The 6,287-nt window shown below is 56.5% G+C and overlaps 1 protein-coding gene across 2 annotated transcripts in view; it reads right to left on the minus strand.

Moving 5' to 3' along the window:
* Positions 1–6,107, minus strand: part of Csrnp1 (cysteine and serine rich nuclear protein 1) — an 11,781-nt gene extending 5,674 nt beyond the window's left edge. Inside the window, exon 1 of one of the 2 annotated variants that reach the window (XM_005348106.2) lies at positions 6,009–6,107. The gene's annotated coding sequence lies outside the window, so the exon portion shown is untranslated. Of the gene's footprint in view, positions 1–5,113; positions 5,125–6,008 lie in introns of those variants that run through there. The other variant, XM_026778950.1, reaches the window with a different exon arrangement.
* Positions 6,108–6,287: the final 180 nt, after the last annotated feature.

Consider the following 6,287-nt stretch of genomic DNA (forward strand, 5'->3'; position numbering starts at 1 on the left):
CCAACAGAGCCAGAAGGCAGACAGACTGACAGATGGACTGACAGAACTCAGCCTGCCCTGGCTCATCCTCCCAGGAATCCTGGAGGCTGACTCACAGGCACTCGGGTCTGTGTGCCTTTGTGTGCTGTGTGCAAGGCTTCTGCAGCGGCCATCTGCACAGCCTGCCTCTAAAGGCAGTGCTCCTCCACTGCACAGGCCTGCCACCTTGCCCAGGCTGACTAGGCACTCTGGGAGTAGCCACTGGGTTTGACATTGGCTCCACTCCAAGCAGAAGGACTTCCCCAAGCCCCTCCCCTCCCCAGGATGGAGCTTCTTAGAGTTTCCCTCAGAAAGTCCCATGCCACAGGAGAAAAAGTCCCCTGCTCTAGGCTGGACTTCAGGCAGGATACTATGATCTCAAAATTCACCTATGTTTTGCCTTCTACTCTAACATGGTTAATTCTCCTTAAAACAAAACAAAACCTCTAATAGTGAGACTGACCCAGAAAGCTGCAATCCAAGCCTCCCTTACTTGTGGCTTTTCTGGACCTCTGGCAGGGTGCGGTCACTCACCAGTCAGGCTGGCGGGGAGGGGTGAAAATGCCTTCCCTAACTCCCAGAGCTTGAACCAGTAACAGCCCCTCCCTCCAGGACTTAGGGATCAGAGAATGTGGGCTGAGGGAAGCTACCTGCTGCGTGACTGACTGGCTAGAGTCCCGAGGAACTCACTCCTTCAGGGCTGAATGGCCACAGCTGGGACCCCTCCCCCAGCACCATCACAGGAAGTGAAAGGGGCAGGAAAGCTGTAAGGGTCTTCTCCACTGAGGTATCTGTCATTCCTACGGTCGCATGCCCTATCCCAAGCCTTCCTGCAAGCCCCTGATCTGAGAGAACCAGCTGTCAGCCCACTCAGTGGATAAAAGTACTCATGGAAGCGACAGCCTTCTCCTCCATGGCAGGCATGGGAGAACCAGGCCAAGACCCCACCCTGGACCTGGGGGAGAGAGGATGACAGGTGTTTCCGGGGCGGCTTCTCAGCCTTGGCTACCCCCCTTCCCAGAGTCAAACCGCAAACACAAACAGCTCGGTTGACCTGTAGGCTCTCCCAGGAGATGTTTGGGCATGAGCCAGGCACCCTGACCACAGACACACTCATACACACAAGCTGACAGGCAGCCCCTAAACATCCTGTCACGGCCACCACCACAGTCCAAAGCGTGGGACACAACACGACACACACCATTCTTTTCTCTAATTTCAGGTGCTGTCCATAAGACAAAAGGTCCATCTCTGAGACCCCAAGACCAAGGGCCCATTTCCCCTGGAAATACATAATTCCCAGGCCCCAAATTGAACCCTGTCTGTTCCCCATCCCCCATGCCATCTGTTCCTCTTCCTGTGTTCCCTGTCTTAGTAACAGCACTGCCACCCACCCAGTTGCTCAAGCCAGAAACCTGCAGCCACCCCTCCCCAGTCCTCCCCCCACCCCTTCTTGCACCCACACCAAGGCAGTGCTCAGTCCTGAAGTTCACACAGGCCAGGCAGAGATTCTGGAGGTATCCTAGTGGCTAACCAGTGCCAGAATTCGCTAGCTACATTTGAACCCTGGCCTGGTTATTGGCTGGGCCATCCTGGGCTAATTCCTTAACATCACTGTCTCCAATGGTCTTAAATCCTCAGAGGCCAGGCAGGGCGGTGCACACCTGATATCCCAGCACTTGGGAGGTAGAGGCAGGAGAATTAAGAGTTCAAGATCAGCCTCAGCTATGAGATACAGTGTCTCAAAGCAAAGAAAACAAATTAGAACCTCTAGGACTGGGAGGTGTACAGGAATCAATACCCATCAAGTTCTCTCTCAGTGATTTGTGCTCATTGAGTGTGCAAAAAATAATCGGCTCTAGGACTCATGAGACTAAACACGGACCAAGATTATCAGAAAGTAGAACCAGTCGGTGGGGACCCCAATTGTCTCTGCCCTCTCCACAGCCAGGCTAGAGAAGCCAGCAGGAGGAGTGTGTACTGCGGACAGTTTGCAGGGGTCCTGGAGAAGTATGGGAAGATTGATGTTCAAGGTAGTTTGTGTGGGAATTAAATGTTTTAAAATTCCTCTAGCTGTATTTTTTATATTCCTAGACTGTGTGTGTGTGTGTGTGTGTATGTGTGTTTCTATGCAGGTCACTATCTATCAAAATTTGGGCTGATGGTATAGCTCCGTGGTGAGGTGCTTGTGCAAAGCCCTGAGCTGGCTTCTCAACACAAGTGTGTAGTTTACCACCTGTTCCATGTCTTTGCCCCCACCTGCTACCACCTATCCCTCTCCTGAGCCGCCCTAGACCCCACAACCAGGGTAGAATGAAGATACTACCTTGCAGGCCCCATGCTGAAGCCCTGTCCCTGCCAACCTCCTTGGCTTCTGCACAGACTGGAACAGCCCAGCCTTACACCCTTCCAGAAGCCACAGCTTGAATCTATCAAGTCCCAGGTGAGGCATGAGAACTGCCTGGAGTTTCAAGCCAAACTGATTTACAGAGTAAGACCCCCTTCCCCAAAAAGGCATTTCCAAACAAACCTCAAAAGCTCCCCGCTTCTGCCTTTTCAGGGGTGCTGCTATGGACAGAACACTTTCCAACAAAAATACTCCTCTACTGAGTATCCTGAGTGAGAAAGGGTCTCCTGTAGCCCACGATGGTCTCAATTCCTCATCTCCCTCCCAAGTGCTGGGTTGACAGACATACGCTGTCACGGACCTGCACCTCTGAGGGCCAGGGACACGGCTCAGCTATCTGACCCGCATGAAACCCTAGGTTCAGTTCCTTGAAGAAGAGAGTGGCTGGAGGGCAATTAGGAGCACCTGCTTCTCTTCCAGCAGTCCGGGATTCAATTCCCAGCACTCACATGGCGGCTCACAACCATCTGTAACTCCAGTTTCAGGGGATATGACACCCCTTCTTGCTTTCAAAGGCATCAGGCATATACATGACACACAGACCTACATGCAGGCAAAACATTCACACACAAAAATTAAATCATTCTTAAAGAGATGGAGGACCTGTCCCTCTATTATAAGAAAACAGTAAGATAGTGCCCATCTACGCCAGGTTGGGGCCTTGATTTTGGATGCCCCAACCGCTGGAAACAGAAAAATGTCTTTTGTAGGCGGTTCAGACTGGCTGAAATGGCTCAGAGATCCTGGATTTTCCTCAGCGCTCTCTCCTTATCTAACCACAGTGTAACGGCCTCCCTCACCCCAGCCATAGTAAACCTGGCCCCAAACAAGCGGTCAGGACAGTTCGTTGCCCACGGGTCTCCATGTGACTTTTTCCTGCTCCTGAAAGCTAATTTAAGGAGGGGACACATGCCCATCTCCCAGCCAGGGTCAGAGCTTAGTGTTCAAAGGTGGCTTTGAGGGCAGGGGAGGGAAGCTCACTGGGCTGCAGGCAAGGGTGTGATGGTATCTCAGAGGCTCCCAGTTCCCCAAGAGTAAACAGACAGATGTCAGAGAGGGAGGTGCAGCCCGGACCAGGGCTCCACAGTCAAGTGTATCCAGATAAGAACTAAGGCCAAAGAGTGTTCACATCCAAAGCTGTGAACATCCCAGAAAGGTTAAGCTGTGCTCCAGGCTGGACCTCTGGCTGGGTCTGAGCAGAGGGAGGGCAGGAGGGAAGGGTGCCACCTGGGATCCAGAGGCTGAGAAGTCAGGGACAGGAAGAGGCCAAGTCAGTAAAAGGAATGGAAGATAGCTAGAGAGTGCGAGAAAAGTGCCAGACAGTGAGTCAGGGCGTGGGGGAGGGGCCGCGGCAGCTACTCAGGAATCAAGATCCCGTTCCCAGGGTGAGCAGAGTCCTGTCCCAGGGACCTGGAGGAAGGAAAAGCCATTCCCAGGAGCTGGCTCAGACAGACACCACACTCCCTGAGAGCACCACAGACAGGCCCCGGAATCAAAGAGAACCAGGCAGGCTCCTTCCGGGATGGCAGCAGCCTGAGAATCTGGGGCCTCCCCCTTCCTGCCACCATACACAGGCACTGACAGCCCAGAGAACGGAATGTCACCCCAGGCTAGTGACCACAGCTATCTAGTACTCTGAATCCAGGGAAGGCTATTATTCCACCCCACAACCAAGGGGCAGCTGTGGGAAGCCTCAGCCCACCGATGTGGCCCAGCCCCCAGCCAGGGCTGGTACTTGGGAGGGGGCACCTCGAACTACCTCGATCCCCCTTCCAGGAATCTGAAGAATGTGTCCTTTGACCTCAGAACCCCAGGTCCTGATCAGTCACGCTCCCACTCCTGACACCTTGGGTCACAGGACCCCAGACCCTCCTGGAGGACTTCCTGGGCTGCGGAGAGATCACCTCGGAGCTGTCTTGGACCTCGCAGAAACAAAGTGCAGGGCAGCTCAAGACACGGCAGACAGGAAGCACATCGACATGCCCCTCCCCCACCGGTGCCTCCGAAAGTGATCAGGGGGGAGGGGACAGTTCTTTCGATTCAGCCTCGAGGGCCCTGCACTGGGTAAATGCCAAATGTTTGCAGGCTATATGAAATACTTGGTTCTTCTACCCAGGGAAAGTTGTACCTGACAGTTAGTGCTTCCTCTGCCTAAAGCCCGTTTTTCACATTCATTCATTCATTCATTCATTCAATCAAATTCTTGCTAAGTTTCCAAAAGACGCCAAGCATTGTAGGCAGACACTTGGTGCACAAGGGAAGAAGACCTACAGCCAACATCTCTCAAGCTGGAGTTATAGGAAGGGTACAACTGGGGACTCTGTTGCAGGTCCCTCTGAGGAAGGGACGTTGGCAGATTTCCAGAAGGGACACAGCACGGTCCAGGGACTGGAGCAAGGACAAGAAGCGCGCCTTCCTGGTGGAGGTGCAGTTAAGAGGGCTTGTGTTAGCCCGAGGGCACAGGAAGCCACCCAAGGGTGTTAAGCAGGGACCGACAATTCTAGATTTGCCTGGCTAAAAGGCGGCTCAGCACCTCTGAGGGAGAGGGTGTGACCCTTAGGACACACAGGGCAGGGCCAGGTGAACTGACAGGACAAGGGCCTACGAGAAAAGGGGGTGGATACGGTGACAGCGGGAGGGATGGGGGCGGGGTTGTCAAAAATTCGGGGGCAGGGAGTGCAGACTTACTCCCGGCAATGGGGGTGAGACTTCGGGCCGGAGGTGTTGGGTGAGCAGCCCGAGCGCAGGGTCGGATCCTCTGCTGTCAGGAATGTGGGCTACGTCTGAGAATGACTGTACCGGCAACCCGAGTGACTAAGTGTGTGGCTGTTGCTGTGGTGTGGGCATTTCTACAGTACGTGAAGAAGGCGAGAGGGCCCCCGGGGAGGGGAAACTGAGGAAGGGGAGGAAATGCTTGCAGAAGAGGGAATAGAAGTGCGTGGGAGAGAGCCTACGAGTGCCCGCGGGTGGTCGGTGGAGTTGCGCCCCGTGACTCACGGCAGTGGCCTCTGCGTGTGACGGTGACAGGTGAACGTACGACACAATCTTCCGCCCCCCTCCCTGCCTCCCAGGGTCCGTGACTCACCGAGCCTCACTCATTCCTCACTCATCCCTCCACGCCCTCCCTGACCCCCGCCTGCCGGGGGCGCCCGGCACACGCCGCAGCTCCGGCACTCTCGCCCCCCCTAGGGAGCCCGAGGAGGAAGACGACCAATGTCACCTGCCCCGGCCACGCGAGTAACTTCTGAAAAGTTCTCAGGCAACTAGGTCAAAAGGAAACTCAGCCGCCGGGCACGCGCGCCCCGTCCCTCTGCCACCTGCACCCGGCTTTGGGGCGCCTGGGCATCTTGGGGTAACAGCAGCGGCGCGGGGGAGGGGAAGGGAAGCCTGGGGCTCCCCCCCTCGCAGCGGTGGGCTCCCACCCGGGGTGCGCGATCTGCAGCCGGGCTAGGCGTCCGGATCCCGGCGGCCCCTCGGGAGGACCCAAGATAAGCAAAAGAGGTCGGAGTGACAGCGCCACTCGGGCTGAACGACCCCTGCCCCAATTCCCTGCCGGTCGCGTTTCTAGGTCTCCGGCTCTTACCTGTGCAGCCAACGCTCGCCAAGGACGCCGCGGCTACCCTCGTCCCCGTCCCAGGGTCGCAGCGCGCGCAGCGACCCGCAGTGCGCTCGGCCGGGCGGCCGTCGGTGCAGCCGAGCCAGGTCTGCGCGTCCGGCCGCAGCGGCGGGAGAGACTGGCTGAGCCCCGGCCCCGCCCGCAGCTCCGCCCTCCTCGTCAGTGGAAAACTCCGGGGCTCACGGCGCTGACGCACGCCGGGCCTCCCGCCAGGCCGCCCCGCAGCCCGCAGCTCGCGCAGCCCGC

This window comes from Microtus ochrogaster, chromosome 5 (assembly GCF_000317375.1).
Source record: "Microtus ochrogaster isolate Prairie Vole_2 chromosome 5, MicOch1.0, whole genome shotgun sequence".
In the NCBI taxonomy this organism is placed as follows: Eukaryota; Metazoa; Chordata; class Mammalia; order Rodentia; family Cricetidae; genus Microtus; species Microtus ochrogaster.